This window comes from Cervus elaphus, chromosome 32 (genome assembly GCF_910594005.1).
Source record: "Cervus elaphus chromosome 32, mCerEla1.1, whole genome shotgun sequence".
In the NCBI taxonomy this organism is placed as follows: Eukaryota; Metazoa; Chordata; class Mammalia; order Artiodactyla; family Cervidae; genus Cervus; species Cervus elaphus.
Genome location: NC_057846.1, coordinates 5,343,056 through 5,366,656, shown reverse-complemented (window position 1 = coordinate 5,366,656; position 23,601 = coordinate 5,343,056).

Below are 23,601 nucleotides of genomic sequence, written 5' to 3'. Positions count from 1 at the left end.
GAGCTCCGTCGGCCAAAAGTCAACTCGAGATGAGAGGTTAGTCCCTGGCTTCGACTCCAGAGGAATACCACCTTACCACAAGCACCTCAAGAGGAGGCTTCTCTCAGCTCTAGCTATGTGAGAGGGACCCTGAGATTGCGGCCTCATGTGGAATGGACACCACGATGCCCTGACTCGAAATAAGGCCGGATATCCCTGCAGTGACTTGAATGCAGGCTCGTCTTGCATCTCCGAAGACGTAAGGTTGCCTGAATCCCCTGTGGAGACGACAGAGAAAGACCTAGTTCCCCACCTCATCGCGACCGGAGGCCTCACATCCTTTGAAAACTCCAGAGGTACGCGGAGATCAGTGCCTCCAAAGGAGACGATGCCTGACTCCTCGTGAAACTTGATAGGAGTCCCAGGATTCCTGTGGCACGTGGAAAGGGACCCTTGGTCTCCCGCCTCAGCTGGAGAGGCGTCCCAATTGCCCTGCCAAGCCTCGAGGAGAATCCCGAGTTGTCTGTCGCAACTAGGCAGGAGTCCTGACGTCACTGAACAAACACGTGGGTGGAAGGGCCATCCCCCTCGGAACTCGAGAATATACCCCAGGTTCCCGCCGCAACTTGAGAAAAACCATGAGACTTCCCCCTCGCCGCGAGATGAGGCCCGAATCCCCAGCACTGCGTGCAGAGCAATTCCGTGTTGCACATCACACATGAAAGGAGCCTTGATTTCCTTGATGGCACTCCAGAGAAACCCCAAGAACACTGTTTCAAAGCTAGAGGGATCCTGAGGTCACTGTAGCCACATGAAAGAGCTCCATGGACCAAAAATCAACTCGATATGAGAGGTTAGTCCCTGGCTTCGACTCCAGAGGAATACCACCTTACCACAAGCACCTCAAGAGGAGGCTTCTCTCAGCTCTAGCTATGTGAGAGGGACAATGAGTTTGCGGCCTCAAGTGGAAAGGGCACCTCGATGCCCTGACTCAAAATAAGGCCGGATATCCCTGCAGTGACTTGAATGCAGGCTCGTCTTGCATCTCCCAAGACGAAAGGGTGTCTGAATCCCCTGTGGAGACAACAAAGAAAGACCTAGTTCCCCACCTCATCGCGACCGGAGGCCTCACATCCTTTGAAAACTCCAGAGGTAAGCGGAGATCACTGCCTCCAAAGGAGACGATGCCTGACTCCTCGTGAAACTTGATAGGAGTCCCAGGATTCCTGTGGCACGTGAAAAGGGACCCTTGGTCTCCCGTCTCAGCTGGAGAGGCGTCCCAATTGCCCTGCCAAGCCTCGAGGAGAATCCCGAGTTGTCCCTCGCAACTAGGCAGGAGTCCTGACGTCGCTGAACAAACACGTGGGTGGAAGGGCCATCCCCGTCGTAACTCGAGAATATACCCTAGGTTCCCGCCGCAACTCTAGAAAAACCATGAGACTTCCCCCTCGCCAGGAGATGAGGCCCGATTCCCCTGCACTGCGTGCAGAGCAATTCCGTGTTGCACATCAAACATGAAAGGAGCCTTGATTCCCTTGATGGCACTCCAGAGAAACCCCAAGAACACTGTTTCAAGGCTAGAGGGATCCTGAGGTCACTGTAGCAACACGAAAGAGATCTATGGACCAAGAATCAACTCGAGATGAGAGGTTAGTCCCTGGCTTCGACTCCAGAGGAATACCACCTTACCACAAGCACCACAAGAGGAGGCTTCTTTCAGCTCAGCTATGTGAGAGGGACAATGAGTTTGCGGCCTCATGTGGAAAGGGCACCTCGATGCCCTGACTCGAAATAAGGCCGGATATCCCTGCAGTGACTTGAATGCAGGCTCGTCTTGCATCTCCCAAGACGAAAGGGTGTCTGAATCCCCTGTGGAGACAACAAAGAAAAACCTAGTTCCCCACCTCATCGCGACCGGAGGCCTCACATCCTTTGAAAACTCCAGAGGTACGCGGAGATCACTGCCTCCAAAGGAGAAGATGCCTGACTCCTCTTGAAACTTGATAGGAGCCCCAGGATTCCTGTGGCACGTGGAAAGGGACCCTTGGTCTCCCGCCTCAGCTGGAGAGGCGTCCCAATTGCCCTGCCAAGCCTCGAGGAGAATACCGAGTTGTTCCTTGCAACTAGGCAGGAGTCCTGACGACGCTGAAGAAACACGTGAGAGGAAGGGCCATCCCCGTCATAACTCGAGAATATACCCCAGGTTCCCGCCGCAACTCGAGAAATACCATGAGACTTCCCCCCTCGCCGTGAGATGAGGTCCGATTCCCCTGCACTGCGTGCAGAGCAATACCGTGTTGCACATCAAACATGAAAGGAGCCTTGATTTCCTTGATGGCACTCCAGAGAAACCCCAAGAACACTGTTTCAAGGCTAGAGGGATCCTGAGGTCACTGTAGCAACAAGAAAGAGCTTCGTGGACCAAAAATCAACTCGAGATGAGAGGTTAGTCCCTGGCTTCGACTCCAGAGGAATACCACCTTACCAAAAGCACCTCAAGAGGAGGCTTCTCTCAGCTCTAGGTATGTGAGAGGGACCCTGAGTTTGCGGCCACAAGTGGAACGGACACCGCGATGCCCTGACTCGAAATAAGGCTGGATATCCCTGCAGTGACTGGAATGCAGGCTCGTCTTGCATCTCCCAAGACGAAAGGATGTCTGAATCCCCTGTGGAGACCACAGAGAAAGACCTAGTTCCCCACCTCATCGCGACCGGAGGCCTCACATCCTTTGAAAACTCCAGAGGGACGCGGAGATCAGTGCCTCCAAAGGAGACGATGCCTGACTCCTCTGAAACTTGATAGGAGTCCCAGGATTCCTGTGGCACGTGGAAAGGGACCCTTGGTCTCCCGCCTCTGCTGGAGAGGCCTACTAATTGCCCTGACAAGCCTCGACGAGAATCCCGAGTTGTCCCTCGCAACTAGGCAGGAGCTCCTGACGACGCTGAAGAAACACGTGAGTGGAAGGGCCATCCCCGTCATAACTCGAGAATATACCCCAGGTTCCCGCCGCAACTCGAGAAATACCATGAGACTTCCCCCTCGCCGCGAGATGAGGTCCGATTCCCCTGCACTGCATGCAGAGCAATACCGTGTTGCACATCACACATGAAAGGAGCCTTGATTTCCTTGATGGCACTCCAGAGAAACCCCAAGAACACTGTTTCAAGGCTAGAGGGATCCTGAGGTCACTGTAGCAACACGAAAGAGCTCCGTGGACCAAGAATCAACTCGATATGAGAGGTTAGTCCCTGGCTTCGACTCCAGAGGAATACCACCTTACCACAAGCACCACAAGAGGAGGCTTCTCTCAGCTCAGCTATGTGAGAGGGACAATGAGTTTGCGGCCTCATGTGGAAAGGGCACCTCGATGCCCTGAGGCGAAATAAGGCCGGATATCCCTGCAGTGACTTGAATGCAGGCTCGTCTTGCATCTCCCAAGACGAAAGGGTGTCTGAATCCCCTGTGGAGACAACAAAGAAAGACCTAGTTCCCCACCTCATCGCGACCGGAGGCCTCACATCCTTTGAAAACTCCAGAGGTACGCGGAGATCACTGCCTCCAAAGGAGAAGATGCCTGACTCCTCGTGAAACTTGATAGGAGCCCCAGGATTCCTGTGGCACGTGGAAAGGGACCCTTGGTCTCCCGCCTCAGCTGGAGAGGCGTCCCAATTGCCCTTCCAAGCCTCGAGGAGAATACCGAGTTGTCCCTCGCAACTAGGCAGGAGTCCTGACGTCGCTGAACAAACACGTGGGTGGAAGGGCCATCCCCGTCGTAACTCGAGAATATACCCCAGGTTCCCGCCGCAACTCGAGACAAACCATGAGACTTCCCCCTCGCCGCGAGATGAGCCCGATTCCCCTGCACTGCGTGCAGAGCAATTCCGTGTTGCACATCACACATGAAAGGAGCCTTGATTTCCTTGATGGCACTCCAGAGAAACCCCAAGAACACTCTTTCAAGGCTAGAGGGATCCTGAGGTCACTGTAGCAACACGAAAGAGCTCCGTGGACCAAGAATCAACTCGATATGAGAGGTTAGTCCCTGGCTTCGACTCCAGAGGAATACCACCTTACCACAAGCACCTCACGAGGAGGCTTCTCTCAGCTCTAGCTATGTGAGAGGGACCCTGAGTTTGCGGCCTCAAGTGGAATGGACACTGTGATGCCCTGAGGCGAAATAAGGCCGGATATCCCTGCAGTGACTTGAATGCAGGCTCGTCTTGCATCTCCCAAGATGAAAGGATGTCTGAATCCCCTGTGGAGACCACAGAGAAAGACCTAGTTCCCCACCTCATCGCGACCGGAGGCCTCACATCCTTTGAAAACTCCAGAGGTACGCGGAGATCAGTGCCTCCAAAGGAGACGATGCCTGGCCCCTCGTGAAACTTGATAGGAGTCCCAGGATTCCTGTGGCACGTGGAAAGGGACCCTTGGTCTCCCGCCTCAGCTGGAGAGGCGTCCCAAATGCACTGCCAAGCCTCGAGGAGAATCCCGAGTTGTCCCTCGCAACTAGGCAGGAGTCCTGACGTCGCTGAACAAACACGTGGGTGGAAGGGCCATGCCCGTGGTAACTCGAGAATATACCCCAGGTTCCCACTGCAACTCGAGAAAAACCATGAGACTTCCCCCTCGCCGCGAGATGAGGCCCGATTCCCCTGCACTGCGTGCAGACCAATTCCGTGTTGCACATCACACATGAAAGGAGCCTTGATTCCCTTGATGGCACTCCAGAGAAACCCCAAAAACACTGTTTCAAGGCTAGAGGGATCCTGAGGTCACTGTAGCAACACGAAAGAGCTCCGTGGACAAAGAATCAACTCGATATGAGAGGTTAGTCCCTGGCTTCGACTCCAGAGGAATACCACCTTACCACAAGCACCTCACGAGGAGGCTTCTCTCAGCTCTAGCTATGTGAGAGGGACAATGAGTTTGCGGCCTCAAGTGGAAAGGGCACCTCGATGCCCTGACTCAAAATAAGTCCGGATATCCCTGCAGTGACTTGAATGCAGGCTCGTCTTGCATCTCCCAAGACGAAAGGGTGTCTGAATCCCCTGTGGAGACAACAAAGAAAGACCTAGTTCCCCACCTCATCGCGACCGGAGGCCTCACATCCTTTGAAAACTCCAGAGGTAAGCGGAGATCAGTGCCTCCAAAGGAGACGATGCCTGACTCCTCGTGAAACTTGATAGGAGCCCCAGGATTCCTGTGGCACGTGAAAAGGGACCCTTGGTCTCCCGCCTCAGCTGGAGAGGCGTCCCAATTGCCCTGCCAAGCCTCGAGGAGAATACCGAGTTGTCCACCGCAATTAGGCAGGAGTCCTGACGTCGCTGAACAAACACGTGTGTGGAAGGGCCATCCCCGTCGTAACTGGAGAATATACCCCAGGTTCCCGCCGCAACTCGAGAAAAAACATGAGACTTCCGCCTCGCCGCGAGATGAGGCCCGATTCCCCTGCACTGCGTGCAGAGCAATGCCGTGTTGCACATCACACAGGAAAGGAGCCTTGATTTCCTTGATGACACTCCAGAGAAACCCCAAGAACACTGTTTCTAGGCTAGAGGGATCCTGAGGTCACTGTGGCAACACGAAAGAGCTCCGTGGATCACAAATCAACTCGAGATGAGAGGTTAGTCCCTGGATTCGACTCCAGAGGAATACCACCTTACCACAAGCACCTCAAGAGGAGGCTTCTCTCAGCTCTAGGTTTGTGAGAGGGACCCTGAGTTTGCGGCCTCAAGTGGAATGGACACCGCGATGCCCTGACTTGAAATAAGGCCGGATATGCCTGCACTGACTTGAATGCAGGCTCGTCTTGCATCTCCCAAGACGAAAGGATGTCTGAATCCCCAGTGGAGACCACAGAGAAAGACCTAGTTCCCCATCTCATCGCGACCGGAGGCCTCACATCCTTTGAAAATTCCAGAGGGACGCGGAGATCAGTGCCTCCAAAGGAGACGATGCCTGACTCCTCGTGAAACTTGATAGAAGTCCCAGGGTTCCTGTGGCACGTAGAAAGGGACCCTTGGTCTCCCGCCTCAGCTGGAGAGGCGTCCCAATTGCCCTGCCAAGCCTCGACGAGTATCCCGAATTGTCTCTCGCAACTAGGCAGGAGTCCTGACGTCGCAGAACAAACACGTGTGTGGAAGGGCCATCCCCGTCGTAACTCGAGAATATACCCTAGGTTCCCGCCGCAACTCGAGAATATCCATAAGACTTCCCCCTCGCCACGAGATGAGGCCCGATTCCCCTGCACTGCGTGCAGAGCAATGCCGTGTTGCACATCACACAGGAAAGCAGCCTTGATTTCCTTGATGGCACTCCAGAGAAACCTCAAGAACACTGCTTCAAGGCTAGAGGGATCCTGAGGTCACTGTAGCAACATGAAAGATCTCCGTGGACCAAAAGTCAACTCAAGATGAGAGGTTAGTCCCTGGCTTCGACTCCAGAGGAATACCACCTTACCATAAGCACCTCAAGAGAAGGCTTCTCTCAGCTCTAGGTATGTGAGAGGGACCCTGAGTTTGCGGCCTCAAGTGGAATGGACACCGCGATGCCCTGACTCGAAATGAGGCCGGATATCCCTGCAGTGACTTGAATGCAGGCTCGTTTTGCATCTCCCAAGACGAAAGGATGTCTGAATCCCCTGTGGAGACCACAGAGAAAGACCTAGTTCCCCACCTCATCACGACCGGAGGCCTCACATCTTTGAAAACTCCAGAGGGACGCGGAGATCAGTGCCTATAAAGGAGACGATGCCTGACTCTTCGTGAAACTTGAAAGGAGTCCCTGGATTCCTGTGGCACGTGGAAAGGGACCCTTGGTCTCCCGCCTCTGCTGGAGAAGCGTCCCAATTGCCCTGCCAAGCCTCGAGGAGAATCCCGAGTTGTCCCTCGCAACTAGGCAGGAGTCCTGCCGTCGCTGAACAAACACGTGTGTGGAAGGGCCATCCCCGTCGTAACTCGAGAATATACCCCAGGTTCCCGCCGCAGCTCGAGAAAAACCATGAGACTTCCCCCTCACCGCGAGATGAGGCCCGATTCCCCTGCACTGCGTGCAGAGCAATTCCGTGTTGCACATCACACATGAAAGGAGCCTTGATTTCCTTGATGGCACTCCAGAGAAACCCCAAGAACACTGTTTCAAGGCTAGAGGGATCCTGAGGTCACTGTAGCAACACGAAAGAGCTCCGTGGACCAAAAATCAACTCGAGATGAGAGGTTAGTCCCTGGCTTCGACTCCAGAGGAATACCACCTTACCACAAGCACCTCAAGAGGAGGCTTCTCTCAGCTCTAGGTATGTGAGAGGGACCCTGAGTTTGCGGCCTCAAGTGGAATGGACACCGCGATGCCCTGACTCGAAATAAGGCCGGTTATCACTGCAGTGACTTGAATGCAGGCTCGTCTTGCATCTCCCAAGATGAAAGGATGTCTGAATCCCCTGTGGAGACCACAGAGAAAGACCTCGGTCACCACCGCATCGTGACCGAAGGCCTCACATCCTTTGAAAACTCCAGAGGCACGCGGAGATCAGTGCCTTCAAAGGAGACGATGCCTGACTCCTCGTGAAACTTGATAGGAGACCCAGGATTCCTGTGGCACGTGGAAAGGGACACTTGGTCTCCCGCCTCAGCTGGAGAGGGGTCCCAGTTGCCCTGCCAACCCCCGAGGAGAATCCCGAGTTGTCCCTCGCAACTAGGCAGGAGTCCTGACGTCGCTGAACAAACACGTGTGTGGAAGGGCCATCCCCGTCGTAACTCGAGAATATAACCCAGGTTCCTGCCGTAACTCGAGAAAAACCATGAGACGTCCCCCTCGCCGCGAGATGAGGCCCGATTCCCCTGCAGTGCGTGCAGAGCAATTCCGTGTTGCACATCACACATGAAAGGAGCCTTGATTTCCTTGATGGCACTCCAGAGAAACCCCAAGAACACTGTTTCAAGGCTAGAGGGATCCTGAGGTCACTGTAGCAACACGAAAGAGCTCCGTGGACCAAAAATCAACTCGAGATGAGAGGGTAGTCCCTGGCTTCGACTCCAGAGGAATACCACCTTACCACAAGCACCTCAAGAGGAGGCTTCTCTCAGCTCTAGGTATGTGAGAGGGACCCTGAGTTTGCGGCCTCAAGTGGAATGGACACCGCGATGCCCTGACTCGAAATAAGGCCGGTTATCACTGCAGTGACTTGAATGCAGGCTCGTCTTGCGTCTCTCAAGATGAAAGGATGTCTGAATCCCCTGTGGAGACCACAGAGAAAAACCTCGGTCACCACCTCATCGTGACCGGAGGCCTCACATCCTTTGAAAACTCCAGAGGCACGCGGAGATCAGTGCCTTCAAAGGAGACGATGCCTGACTCCTCGTGAAACTTGATAGGAGTCCCAGGATTCCTGTGGCACGTGGAAAGGGACACTTGGTCTCCCGCCTCAGCTGGAGAGGCGTCCCAATTGCCCTGCCAAGCCTCGAGGAGAATTCCGAGTTGTCCCTCGCAACTAGTCAGGAGTCCTGACGTCGCTGAACAAACACGTGGGTGGAAGGGCCATCCCCGTCGTAACTCGAGAATATACCCCAGGTTCCCGCCGCAACTCGAAAAAAACCATGAGACTTCCCCCTCGCCGCGAGATGAGGCCCGATTCCCCTGCACTGCCTGCAGAGCAATTCCGTGTTGCACATCACACATGAAAGGAGCCTTGATTTCCTTGATGGCACTCCAGAGAAACCCCAAGAACACTGTTTCAAGGCTAGAGGGATCCTGAGGTCACTGTATCAACATGAAAGAGCTCAGTGGACCAAAAATCAACTCGAGATGAGAGGGTAGTCCCTGGCTTCGACTCCAGGGGAATACCACCTTACCACAAGCACCTTAAGAGGAGGCTTCTGTCAGCTCTAGCTATGTGAGAGGGACCCTGAGTTTGTGGCCTCAAGTGAAATGGACACCGCGACGCCCTGACTCGAAATAAGGCCGGATATCCCTGCAGTGACTTGAATGCAGGCTCGTCTTGCATCTCCCAAGACGAAAGGATGTCTGAATCCCATGTGGAGACCACAGAGAAAGACCTAGTTCCCCACCTCATCGCGACCGGAGGCCTCACATCCTTTGAAAACTCCAGAGGTATGCGGAGATCAGTGCCTCCAAAGGAGACGATGCCTGACTCCTCGTGAAACTTGATAGGAGTCCCAGGATTCCTGTGGCACGTGGAAAGGGACCCTTGGTCTCCCGCCGCATCTGGAGAGGCGTCCCAATTGCCCTGCCAAGCCTCGAGGAGAATCCCGAGTTGTCCCTGGCAACAAGGCAGGAGTCCTGCCGTCGCTGAACAAACACGTGTGTGGAAGGGACATCCCCGTCGTAACTCGAGAATATACCCCAGGTTCCCGCCGCAGCTCGAGAAAAACCATGAGACGTCCCCCTCGCCGCGAGATGAGGCCAGATTCCCCTGCAGTGCGTGCAGAGCAATTCCGTGTTGCACATCACACATGAAATGAGCCTTGATTTCCTTGATGGCACTCCAGAGAAACCCCAAGAACACTGTTTCAAGGCTAGAGGGATCCTGAGGTCAGTGTAGCTACACGAAAGACCTCCGTGGACCAAAAATCAACTCGAGATGAGAGGTTAGTCCCTGGCTTCGACTCCAGAGGAAACCACCTTACCACAAGCACCTCAAGAGGAGGCTTCTCTCAGCTCTAGGTATGTGAGAGGGACCCTGAGTTTGCGGCCTCAAGTGGAATGGACACTGCGATGCCCTGACGCGAAATAAGGCCGGTTATCCCTGCAGTGACTTGAATGCAGGCTCGTCTTGCATCTCCCAAGATGAAAGGATGTCTGAATCCCCTGTGGAGACCACAGAGAAAGACCTAGTTCCCCACTTCATGGCGACCGGAGGCCTCACATCCTTTGAAAACTCCAGAGGTACCCGGAGATCAGTGCCTCCAAAGGAGACGATGCCTGACTCCTCGTGAAACTTGATAGGAGTCCCAGGATTCCTGTGGCACGTGGAAAGGGACCCTTGGTCTCCCGCCTCAGCTGGAGAGGCGTCCCAATTGCCCTGCCAAGCCTCGAGGAGAATCCCGAGTTGTCCCTCGAAACTAGGCAGGAGTCCTGACGTCGCTGTACAAACACGTGGGTGGAAGGGCCATCCCCGTCGTAACTCGAGAATATACCCCAGGTTCCCGCCGCAACTCGAAAAAAACCATGAGCCTTCCCCCTCGCCGCGAGATGAGGCCCGATTCCCCTGCACTGCGTGCAGAGCAATTCCGTGTTGCACATCACACATGAAAGGAGCCTTGATTTCCTTGATGGCACTCCAGAAAAACCCCAAGAACACTGTTTCAAGGCTAGAGGGATCCTGAGGTCACTGTAGCCACATGAAAGAGCTCCGTGGACCAAAAATCAACTCGAGATGAGAGGTTAGTCCCTGGCTTCGACTCCAGAGGAATACCACCTTACCACAAGCACCTCAAGAGGAGGCTTCTCTCAGCTCTAGCTATGTGAGAGGGACCCTGAGTTTGTAGCCACAAGTGGAATGGACACCACGATGCCCTGACTCGAAATAAGGCCGGATATCCCTTCAGTGACTGGAATGCAGGCTCGTCTTGCATCTCCCAAGACGAAAGGATGTCTGAATCCCCTGTGGAGACCACAGAGAAAGACCTAGTTCCCCACCTCATCGCGACCGGAGGCCTCACATCCTTTGAAAACTCAAGAGGTACGCGGAGATCAGTGCCTCCAAAGGAGACGATGCCTGACTCCTCGTGAAACTTGATAGGAGTCCCAGGATTCCTGTGGCACGTGGAAAGGGACCCTTGGTCTCCCGCCGCATCTGGAGAGGCGTCCCAATTGCCCTGCCAAGCCTCGAGGAGAATCCCGAGTTGTCCCTCGCAACATGGCAGGAGTCCTGCCGTCGCTGAACAAACACGTGTGTGGAAGGGACATCCCCGTCGTAACTCGAGAATATACCCCAGGTTCCCGCCGCAACTCGAGAAAAACCATGAGACTTCCCCCTCGCCGCGAGATGAAGCCCGATTCCCCTGCACTGCGTGCAGAGCAATTCCGTGTTGCACATCACACATGAAAGGAGCCTTGATTTCCTTGATGGCACTCCAGAGAAACCCCAAGAACACTGTTTCAAGGCTAGAGGGATCCGGAGGTCACTGTAGCTACACGAAAGAGCTCCGTGGACCAAAAATCAACTCGAGATGAGAGGGTAGTCCCTGGCTTCAACTCCAGAGGAATAACACCTTACCACAAGCACCTCAAGAGGAGGCTTCTCTCAGCTCTAGGTATGTGAGAGGGACCCTGAGTTTGCGGCCTCAAGTGGAATGGACACCGCGATGCCCTGATTCGAAATAAGGCCGGTTATCACTGCAGTGACTTGAATGCAGGCTCGTCTTGCATCTCCCAAGATGAAAGGATGTCTGAATCCCCTGTGGAGACCACAGAGAAAGACCTCGGTCACCACCTCATCGTGACCGGAGGCGTCACATCCTTTGAAAACTCTAGAGGCATGCGGAGATCAGTGCCTTCAAAGGAGACGATGCCTGACTCCTCGTGAAACTTGATAGGAGTCCCAGGATTCCTGTGGCACGTCGAAAGGGACTCTTGGTCTCCCGCCTCAGCTGGAGAGGCATCCCAATTGCCCTGCCAAGCCTCGAGGAGAATCCCGAGTTGTCCCTCGCAACTAGGCAGGAGTCCTGACGTCACTGAACAAACACGTGTGTGGAAGGGCCATCCCCGTCGCAACTCGAGAATATACCCCAGATTCCCGCCGCACCTCGAAAAAAAAACATGAGACTTCCCCCTCACCGCGAGATGAGGCCAGATTCCCCTGCACTGCGTGCAGAGCAATTCCGTGTTGCACATCACACATGAAAGGAGCCTTGATTTTCTTGATGGCACTCCAGAGAAACCCCAAGAACACTGTTTCAAGGCTAGAGGGATCCTGAGGTCAGTGTAGCTACACGAAAGACCTCCGTGGACCAAAAATCAACTCGATATGAGAGGTTAGTCCCTGGCTTCGACTCCAGAGGAAACCACCTTACCACAAGCACCTCAAGAGGAGGCTTCTCTCAGCTCTAGGTATGTGAGAGGGATCCTGAGTTTGCGGCCTCAAGTGGAATGGACACTGGGATGCCCTGACTCGAAATAAGGCCGGATATCCCTGCAGTGACTTGAATGCAGGCTCGTCTTGCATCTCCCAAGACGAAAGGATGTCTGAAACCCCTGTAGAGACCACAGAGAAAGACCTATTTCCCCACTTCATGGTGACCGGAGGTCTCACATCCTTTGAAAACTCCAGAGGTATGCGGAGATCAGTGCCTCCAAAGAAGACGATGCCTGACTCCTCGTGAAACTTGATAGGAGTCCCAGGATTCCTGTGGCACGTGGAAAGGGACCCTTGGTCTCCCGCCTCAGCTGGAGAGGCGTCCCAATTGCCCTGCCAAGCCTCGAGGAGAATCCCGAGTTGTCCCTCGCAACTAGGCAGGAGTCCTGACGTCGCTGAACAAACACGTGGGTGGAAGGGCCATCCCCGTCGTAACTCGAGAATATACCCCAGGTTCCCGCCGCAACTCGAAAAAACCCATGAGACTTCCCCCTCGCCGCGAGATGAGGCCCGATTCCCCTGTACTGCGTGCAGAGCAATTCCGTGTTGCACATCACACATGAAAGGAGCCTTGATTTCCTTGATGGCATTCCAGAGAAACCCCAAGAACACTGTTTCAAGGCTAGAGGGATCCTGAGGTCACTGTAGCAACATGAAAGAGCTCCGTGGAACAAAAATCAACTCGAGATGAGAGGTTAGTCCCTGGCTTCGACTCCAGAGGAATACCACCTTACCACAAGCACCTCATGAGGAGGCTTCTGTCAGCTCTAGCTATGTGAGCGGGACCCTGAGTTTGTGGCCTCAAGTGAAATGGACACCGCGACGCCCTGACTCGAAATAAGGCCGGATATCCCTGCAGTGACTTGAATGCAGGCTCGTCTTGCATCTCCCAAGACGAAAGGATGTCTGAATCCCATGTGGAGACCACAGAGAAAGACCTAGTTCCCCACCTCATCGCGACGGGAGGCCTCACATCCTTTGAAAACTCAAGAGGTACGCGGAGATCAGTGCCTCCAAAGGAGACGATGCATGGCTCCTCGTTAAACTTGATAGGAGTCCCAGGATTCCTGTGGCAGGTGGAAAGGGACCCTTGGTCTCCCGCCGCATCTGGAGAGGCGTCCCAATTGCCCTGCCAAGCCTCGAGGAGAATCCCGAGTTGTCCCTCGCAACTAGGCAGGAGTCCTGACGTCGCTGAACAAACACGTGGGTGGAAGGGACATCCCCGTCGTAACTCGAGAATATACCCCAGGTTCCAGTCGCAACTCGAGAAAAACCATGAGACTTCCCCCTCGCCGCGAGATGAGGCCCGATTCCCCTGCACTGCGTGCAGAGCAATTCCGTGTTGCACATCACACATGAAAGGAACCTTGATTTCCTTGATGGCACTCCAGAGAAAGCCCAAGAACACTGTTTCAAGGCTAGAGGGATCCTGAGGTCACTGTAGCAACACGAAAGAGCTCCGTGGACCAAAAATCAAATCGAGATGGGAGGGTAGTCCCTGGCTTCGACTCCAGAGGAATACCACCTTACCACAAGCACCTCAAGAGGAGGCTTCTCTCAGCTCTAGCTATGTGAGAGGGACCCTGAGTTTGTGGCCTCATGTGGAATGGACACCGCGATGCCCTGACTCGAAATAAGGCCGGATATCCCTGCAGTGACTTGAATGCAGGCTCGGCTTGCATCACCCAAGATGAAAGGATGTCTGAATCCCCTGTGGAGACCACAGAGAAAGACCTAGTTCCCCACCTCATCGCGACCGGAGGCCTCACATCCTTTGAAAACTCCAGAGGTACACGGACATCAGTGCCTCCAAAGGAGACGATGCCTGACTCCTCGTGAAACTTGATAGGAGTCCCAGGATTCCTGTGGCACGTGGAAAGGGACCCTTGGTCTCCCGCCTCAGCTGGAGAAGCGTCCCAATTGCCCTGCCAAGCCTCGAGGAGAATCCCGAGTTGTCCCTCGCAACTAGGCAGTAGTACTGACGTCACTGAACAAACACGTGGGTGGAAAGGCCATCCCCGTCGTAACTCGAGAATATACCCCAGGTTCCCGCCGCAACTCGAGAAAAACCATGAGACCTCCCCCTCGCCGCGAGATGAAGCCCGATTCCCCTGCATTGCATGCAGAGCAATGCCGTGTTGCACATCACACAGGAAAGGAGCCTTGATTTCCTTGATGGCACTCCAGAGAAACCCCAAGAACACTGTTTCAAGGCTAGAGGGATCCTGAAATCACTGTAGCAACACGAAAGAGCTCCCTGGACCAAAAGTCAACTCTAGATGAGAGGTTAGTCCCTGGCTTCGACTCCAGAGGAATACCACCTTACCACAAGCACCTCAAGAGGAGGCTTCTCGCAGCTCTAGGTATGCGAGAGGGACCCTAAGTTTGCAACCTCAAGTGGAATGGACACCGCGATGCCCTGACTCGAAATAAGGCCTGATATCCCTGCAGTGACTTGAATGCAGGCTCGTCTTGCATCTCCCAAGACCAAAGGATGTCTGAATCCCCTGTGGAGACCACAGAGAAAGACCTAGTTCCCCACCTCATCGTGACCGGAGGCCTCACATCCTTTGAAAACTCCAGAGGGACGCGGAGATCAGTGCCTCCAAAGGAGACGATGCCTGACTCCTTGTGAAACTTGAAAGGAGTCCCTGGATTCCTGTGGCACGTGGAAAGGGACCCTTGGTCTCCCGCCTCAGCTGGAGAGGCGTTCCAATTGCCCTTGCAAGCCTCGAGGAGAACCCCGAGTTGTCCCTCACAACTAGGCAGGAGTCCTGACGTCGCTGAATAAACACGTGGGTGGAAGGGCCATCCCCGTCGTAACTCGAGAATATACCGCAGGTACTCGCCGCAACTCGAGAAAAACCATGAGAATTCCCCCTCGCCGTGAGATGAGGCCCGATTCCCCTGCACTGCATGCAGAGCAATGCCGTGTTGCACATCACACAGGAAAGGAGCCTTGATTTCCTTGATAGCACTCCAGAGAAAGCCCAAGAACACTGTTTCAAGGCTAGAGGGATCCTGAGGTCACTGTAGCAACACGAAAGAGCTCCGTGGACCACACATCAACTCGAGATGAGAGGTTAGTCCCTGGCTTCGACTCCAGAGGAATACCACCTTACCATAAGCACCTCAAGAGGAGGCTTCTCTCAGCTCTATGTATGTGAGAGGGACCCTGAGTTTGTGGCCTCAATTGGAATGGACACCGCGATGCCCTGACTCGAAAAAAGGCCGGATATGCCTGCAGTGGCTTGAATGCAGGCTCGTCTTTCATCTCCCAAGACGAAAGGATGTCTGAATCCCCTGTGGAGACCACAGAGAAAACCTAGTTCCCCACCTCATCGCGACCGGAGGCCTCACATCCTTTGAAAACTCCAGAGGGACGCGGAGATCAGTGCCTCCAAAGGAGACGATGCCTGACTAATCGTGAAACTGGATAGGAGTCCCAGGATTCCTGTGGCACGTGGAAAGGGACCCTTGGCCTCCCGCCTCAGCTGGAGAGGCGTCCCAATTGCCCTGCCAAGCCTCGAGGAGAATCCCGAGTTGTCCCTCGCAACTAGGCGGGAGTACTGACGTCGCTGAACAAACACGTGTGTGGAAGGGCCATTCCCGTTGTAACTCGAGAATGTACCCCAGGTTCCCGCCGCAACTGGAGAAAAAACATGAGACTTCCGCCTCGCCGGGAGATGAGGCCAGATTCCCCTGCACGGCGTGCAGAGCAATGCCGTGTTGCACATCACACAGGAAAGGAGCCTTGATTTCCTTGATGGCACTCCAGAGAAAGCCCAAGAACACTGTTTCAAGGCTAGAGGGATCCTGAAATCACTGTAGCAACACGAAAAACCTCCGTGGACCAAAAGTCAACTCGAGATGAGAGGTTAGTCCCTGGCTTCGACTCCAGAGGAATACCACCTTACCACAAGCACCTCAAGAGGAGGCTTCTCACAGCTCTAGGTATGCGAGAGGGACCCTAAGTTTGCAGCCTCAAGTGGAATGGACACCGCGATGCCCTGACTCGAAATAAGGCCTGATATCCCTGCAGTGACTTGAATGCAGGCTCGTCTTGCATCTCCCAAGACGAAAGGATGTCTGAATCCCCTGTGGAGACCACAGAGAAAGATCTAGTTCCCCACCTCATCGTGACCGGAGGCCTCACATCCTTTGAAAACTCCAGAGGGACGCGGAGATCAGTGCCTCCAAAGGAGACGATGCCTGACTCCTTGTGAAACTTGAAAGGAGTCCCTGGATTCCTGTGGCACGTGGAAAGGGACCCTTGGTTTCCCGCCTCAGCTGGAGAGGCGTCCCAATTGCCCTGCCAGCCTCAAGGAGAATCCCGAGTAGTCTCTCGCAACTCGGCAGGAGTCCTGACATCGCTGAACAAACACGTGTGTGGAAGGGCCATCCCCGTCGTAACTCGAGAATATACCCCAGATTCCCGCCGCAACTCGAGAAAAACCATGAGACTTCCCCCTCGCCGCGAAATGAGGCCCGATTCCCTTGCACTGCGTGCAGAGCAATGCCGTGTTGCACATCACACATGAAAGGAACCTTGATTTCCTTGATGGCACTCCAGAGAAAGCCCAAGAACACTGTTTCAAGGCTAGAGGGATCCTGAGGTCACTGTAGCAACACGAAAGAGCTCCGTGGACCAAAAATCAACTCGAGATGAGAGGATAGTCCCTGGCTTCGACTCCAGAGGAATACCACCTTACCACAAGCACCTCAAGAGGAGGCTTCTCGCAGCTCTAGGTATGCGAGAGGGACCCTAAGTTTGCAGCCTCAAGTGGAATGGACACCGCGATGCCCTGACTCGAAATAAGGCCTGATATCCCTGCAGTGACTTGAATGCAGGCTCGTCTTGCATCTCCCAAGACGAAAGGATGTCTGAATCCCCTGTGGAGACCACAGAGAAAGACCTAGTTCCCCACCTCATCACGACCGGAGGCCTCACATCTTTGAAAACTCCAGAGGGACGCGGAGATCAGTGCCTATAAAGGAGACGATGCCTGACTCTTCGTGAAACTTGAAAGGAGTCCCTGGATTCCTGTGGCACGTGGAAAGGGACCCTTGGTCCCCCGCCTCTGCTGGAGAAGCGTCCCAATTGCCCTGCCAAGCCTCGAGGAGAATCCCGAGTTGTCCCTCGCAACTAGGCAGGAGTCCTGACGTCGCTGAACAAACACGTGTGTGGAAGTGCCATCCCCGTCGTAACTCGAGAATATACCCCAGGTTCCCGCCGCAGCTCGAGAAAAACCATGAGACTTCCCCCTCACCGCGAGATGAGGCCCGATTCCCCTGCACTGCGTGCAGAGCAATTCCGTGTTGCACATCACACATGAAAGGAGCCTTGATTTCCTTGATGGCACTCCAGAGAAACCCCAAGAACACTGTTTCAAGGCTAGAGGGATCCTGAGGTCACTGTAGCAACACGAAAGAGCTCCGTGGACCAAAAATCAACTCGAGATGAGAGGTTAGTCCCTGGCTTCGACTCCAGAGGAATACCACCTTACCACAAGCACCTCAAGAGGAGGCTTCTCTCAGCTCTAGGTATGTGGGAGGGACCCTGAGTTTGCGGCCTCAAGTGGAATGGACACCGCGATGCCCTGACTCGAAATAAGGCCGGTTATCACTGCAGTGACTTGAATGCAGGCTCGTCTTGCATCTCCCAAGATGAAAGGATGTCTGAATCCCCTGTGGAGACCACAGAGAAAGACCTCGGTCACCACCGCATCGTGACCGGAGGCCTCACATCCTTTGAAAACTCCAGAGGCACGCGGAGATCAGTGCCTTCAAAGGAGACGATGCCTGACTCCTCGTGAAACTTGATAGGAGTCCCAGGATTCCTGTGGCACGTGGAAAGGGACTCTTAGTCTCCCGCCTCAGCTGGAGAGGCGTCCCAATTGCCCTGCCAAGCCTCGAGGAGAATCCCGAGTTGTCCCTCGCAACTAGGCAGGAGTCCTGACGTCGCTGAACAAACACGTGTGTGGAAGGGCCATCCCCGTCGTAATTCGAGAATATACCCCAGGTTCCCGCCGCAACTCGAGAAAAACCATGAGACGTCCCCCTCGCCGCGAGATGAAGCCAGATTCCCCTGCAGTGCTTGCAGAGCAATTCCGTGTTGCACATCACACATGAAAGGAGCCTTGATTTCCTTGATGGCACTCCAGAGAAACCCCAAGAACACTGTTTCAAGGGTAGAGGGATCCTGAGGTCAGTGTAGCTACACGAAAGACCTCCGTGGACCAAAAATCAACTTGAGATGAGAGGTTAGTCCCTGGCTTCGACTCCAGAGGAAACCACCTTACCACAAGCACCTCAAGAGGAGGCTTCTCTCAGCTCTAGGTATGTGAGAGGGACCCTGAGTTTGCGGCCTCAAGTGGAATGGACACTGCGATGCCCTGACGCGAAATAAGGCTGGTTATCCCTGCAGTGACTTAAATGCAGGCTCGTCTTGCATCTCCCAAGATGAAAGGATGTCTGAATCCCCTGTGGAGACCACAGAGAAAGACCTAGTTCCCCACTTCATGGCGACCGGAGGCCTCACATCCTTTGAAAACTCCAGAGGTACGCGGAGATCAGTGCCTCCAAAGGAGACGATGCCTGACTCCTCGTGAAACTTGATAGGAGACCCAGGATTCCTGTGGCACGTGGAAAGGGACACTTGGTCTCCCGCCTCAGCTGGAGAGGGGTCCCAGTTGCCCTGCCAACCCCCGAGGAGAATCCCGAGTTGTCCCTCGCAACTAGGCAGGAGTCCTGACGTCGCTGAACAAACACGTGTGTGGAAGGGCCATCCCCATCGTAACTCGAGAATATAACCCAGGTTCCCGCCGTAACTCGAGAAAAACCATGAGACTTCCCCCTCGCCGCGAGATGAGGCCCGATTCCCCTGCACTGCGTGCAGAGCAATTCCGTGTTGCACATCACACATGAAAGGAGCCTTGATTTCCTTGATGGCACTCCAGAGAAACCCCAAGAACACTGTTTCAAGGCTAGAGGGATCCTGAGGTCACTGTAGCCACACGAAAGAACGCCATGGACCAAAAATCAACTCGAGATGAGAGGTTAGTCCCTGGCTTCGACTCCAGGGGAATACCACCTTACCACAAGCACCTCAAGAGGAGGCTTCTCTCAGCTCTAGGTATGTGAGAGGGACCCTGAGTTTGCGGCCTCAAGTGGAATGGACACCGCGATGCCCTGACCCGAAATAAGGCCGGATATCCCTGCAGTGACTTGAATGCAGGCTCGTCTTGCATCTCCCAAGACGAAAGGATGTCTGAATCCCCTGTGGAGACAACAGAGAAAGACCTAGTTACCCACCTCATCGCGACCGGAGGCCTCACATCCTTTGAAAACTCCAGAGGTACGCGGAGATCAGTGTCTCCAAAGGAGCCGATGCCTGACTCCTCGTGAAACTTGATAGGAGTCCCAGGATTCCTGAGGCACGTGGAAAGGGACCCTTGGTCTCCCGCCTCAGATGGAGAGGCGTCCCAATTGCCCTGCCAAGCCTCGTGGAGAATCCCGAGTTGTCCTTCGCAACTAGGCAGGAGTCCTGACGTCACTGAACAAACACGTGTGTGGAAGGGCCATTCCCGTCGTAACTCGAGAATATACCCCAGGTTCCCGCCGCAGCTCGAGAAAAACCATGAGACTTCCCCCTCACCGCGAGATGAGGCCCGATTCCCCTGCACTGCGTGCAGAGCAATTCCGTGTTGCACATCACACATGAAAGGAGCCTTGATTTCCTTGATGGCACTCCAGAGAAACCCCAAGAACACTGTTTCAAGGCTAGAGGGATCCTGAGGTCACTGTAGCCACATGAAAGAGCTCCGTGGACCAAAAATCAACTCGAGATGAGAGGTTATTCCCTGGCTTCGACTCCAGAGGAATACCACCTTACCACAAGCACCTCAAGAGGAGGCTTCTGTCAGCTCTAGCTATGTGAGAGGGACCCTGAGTTTGTGGCCACAAGTGGAATGGACACCATGATGCCCTGACTCGAAATAAGGCCGGATATCCCTGCAGTGACTGGAATGCAGGCTCGTCTTGCATCTCCCAAGACGAAAGGATGTCTGAATCCCATGTGGAGACCACAGAGAAAGACCTAGTTCCCCACCTCATCGCGACCGGAGGCCTCACATCCTTTGAAAACTCAAGAGGTACGCGGAGATCAGTGCCTCCAAAGGAGACGATGCCTGACTCCTCGTGAAACTTGATAGGAGTCCCAGGATTCCTGTGGCACGTGGAAAGGGACCCTTGGTCTCCCGCCGCATCTGGAGAGGCGTCCCAATTGCCCTGCCAAGCCTCGAGGAGAATCCCGAGTTGTCCCTCGCAACATGGCAGGAGTCCTGCCGTCGCTGAACAAACACGTGTGTTTAAGGGACATCCCCGTCGTAACTCGAGAATATACCCCAGGTTCCCGCCGCAACTCGAGAAAAACCATCAGACTTCCCCCTCGCCGCGAGATGAAGCCCGATTCCCCTGCACTGCGTGCAGAGCAATTCCGTGTTGCACATCACACATGAAAGGAGCCTTGATTTCCTTGATGGCACTCCAGAGAAACCCCAAGAACACTGTTTCAAGGCTAGAGGAATCCTGAGGTCACTGTAGCTACACGAAAGAGCTCCGTGGACCAAAAATCAACTCGAGATGAGAGGTTAGTCCCTGGCTTCAACTCCAGAGGAATAACACCTTACCACAAGCACCTCAAGAGGAGGCTTCTCTCAGCTCTAGGTATGTGAGAGGGACCCTGAGTTTGCGGCCTCAAGTGGAATGGACACCGCGATGCCCTGATTCGAAATAAGGCCGGTTATCACTGCAGTGACTTGAATGCAGGCTCGTCTTGCATCTCCCAAGATGAAAGGATGTCTGAATCCCCTGTGGAGACCACAGAGAAAGACCTCGGTCACCACCTCATCGTGACCGGAGGCCTCACATCCTTTGAAAACTCCAGAGGGACGCGGAGATCAGTGCCTTCAAAGGAGACGATGCCTGACTCCTCGTGAAACTTGATAGGAGTCCCAGGATTCCTGTGGCACGTCGAAAGGGACTCTTGGTCTCCAGCCTCAGCTGGAGAGGCATCCCAATTGCCCTGCCAAGCCTCGAGGAGAATCCCGAGTTGTCCCTCGCAACTAGGCAGGAGTCCTGACGTCACTGAACAAACACGTGTGTGGAAGGGCCATCCCCGTCGTAACTCGAGAATATACCCCAGGTTCCCGCCGCAACTCGAAAAAAACCATGAGACTTCCCCCTCACCACGAGATGAGGCCAGATTTCCCTGCACTGCGTGCAGAGCAATTCCGTGTTGCACATCACACATGAAAGGAGCCTTGATTTTCTTGATGGCACTCCAGAGAAACCCCAAGAACACTGTTTCAAGGCTAGAGGGATCCTGAGGTCAGTGTAGCTACACGAAAGACCTCCGTGGACCAAAAATCAACTCGATATGAGAGGTTAGTCCCTGGCTTCGACTCCAGAGGAAACCACCTTACCACAAGCACCTCAAGAGGAGGCTTCTCTCAGCTCTAGGTATGTGAGAGGGATCCTGAATTTGCGGCCTCAAGTGGAATGGACACCGCGATGCCCTGACTCGAAATAAGGCCGGTTATCCCTGCAGTGACTTGAATGCAGGCTCGTCTTGCATCTCCCAAGATGAAAGGATGTCTGAAACCCCTGTGGAGACCACAGAGAAAGACCTATTTCCCCACTTCATGGCGACCGGAGGCCTCACATCCTTTGAAAACTCCAGAGGTATGCGGAGATCAGTGCCTCCAAAGAAGACGATGCCTGACTCCTCGTGAAACTTGATAGGAGTCCCAGGATTCCTGTGGCACGTGGAAAGGGACCCTTGGTCTCCCGCCTCAGCTGGAGAGGCGTCCCAATTGCCCTGCCAAGCCTCGAGGAGAATCCCGAGTTGTCCCTCGCAACTAGGCAGGAGTCCTGACGTCGCTGAACAAACACGTGGGTGGAAGGGCCATCCCCGTCGTAACTCGAGAATATACCCCAGGTTCCCGCCGCAACTCGAAAAAACCCATGAGACTTCCCCCTCGCCGCGAGATGAGGCCCGATTCCCCTGCACTGCGTGCAGAGCAATTCCGTGTTGCACATCACACATGAAAGTAGCCTTGATTTCCTTGATGGCACTCCAGAGAAACCCCAAGAACACTGTTTCAAGGCTAGAGGGATCCTGAGGTCACTGTAGCAACATGAAAGAGCTCCGTGGACCAAAAATCAACTCGAGATGAGAGGTTAGTCCCTGGCTTCGACTCCAGAGGAATACCACCTTACCACAAGCACCTCATGAGGAGGCTTCTGTCAGCTCTAGCTATGTGAGCGGGACACTGAGTTTGTGGCCTCAAGTGAAATGGACACCGCGACGCCCTGACTCGAAATAAGGCCGGATATCCCTGCAGTGACTTGAATGCAGGCTCGTCTTGCATCTCCCAAGACGAAAGGATGTCTGAATCCCATGTGGAGACCACAGAGAAAGACCTAGTTCCCCACCTCATCGCGACCGGAGGCCTCACATCCTTTGAAAACTCAAGAGGTACGCGGAGATCAGTGCCTCCAAAGGAGACGATGCCTGGCTCCTCGTTAAACTTGATAGGAGTCCCAGGATTCCTGTGGCACGTGGAAAGGGACCCTTGGTCTCCCGCCGCATCTGGAGAGGCGTCCCAATTGCCCTGCCAAGCCTCGAGGAGAATCCCGAGTTGTCCCTCGCAACTAGGCAGGAGTCCTGACGTCGCTGAACAAACACGTGGGTGGAAGGGACATCCCCTTCGTAACTCGAGAATATACCCCAGGTTCCCGTCGCAACTCGAGAAAAACCATGAGACTTCCCCCTCGCCGTGAGATGAGGCCCGATTCCCCTGCACTGCGTGCAGAGCAATTCCGTGTTGCACATCACACATGAAAGGAGCCTTGATTCCCTTGATGGCACTCCAGAGAAACCCCAAGAACACTGTTTCAAGGCTAGAGGGATCCTGAGGTCACTGTAGCAACACGAAAGAGCTCCGTGGACCAAAAATCAAATCGAGATGGGAGGGTAGTCCCTGGCTTCGACTCCAGAGGAATACCACCTTACCACAAGCACCTCAAGAGGAGGCTTCTCTCAGCTCTAGCTATGTGAGAGGGACCCTGAGTTTGTGGCCTCAAGTGGAATGGACACCGCGATGCCCTGACTCGAAATAAGGCCGGATATCCCTGCAGTGACTTGAATGCAGGCTCGTCTTGCATCACCCAAGATGAAAGGATGTCTGAATCCCCTGTGGAGACCACAGAGAAAGACCTAGTTCCCCACCTCATCGCGACCGGAGGCCTCACATCCTTTGAAAACTCCAGAGGTACGCGGACATCAGTGCCTGCAAAGGAGACGATGCCTGACTCCTCGTGAAACTTGATAGGAGTCCCAGGATTCCTGTGGCACGTCGAAAGGGACCCTTGGTCTCCCGCCTCAGCTGGAGAAGCGTCCCAATTGCCCTGCCAAGCCTCGAGGAGAATCCCGAGTTGTCCCTCGCAACTAGGCAGGAGTCCT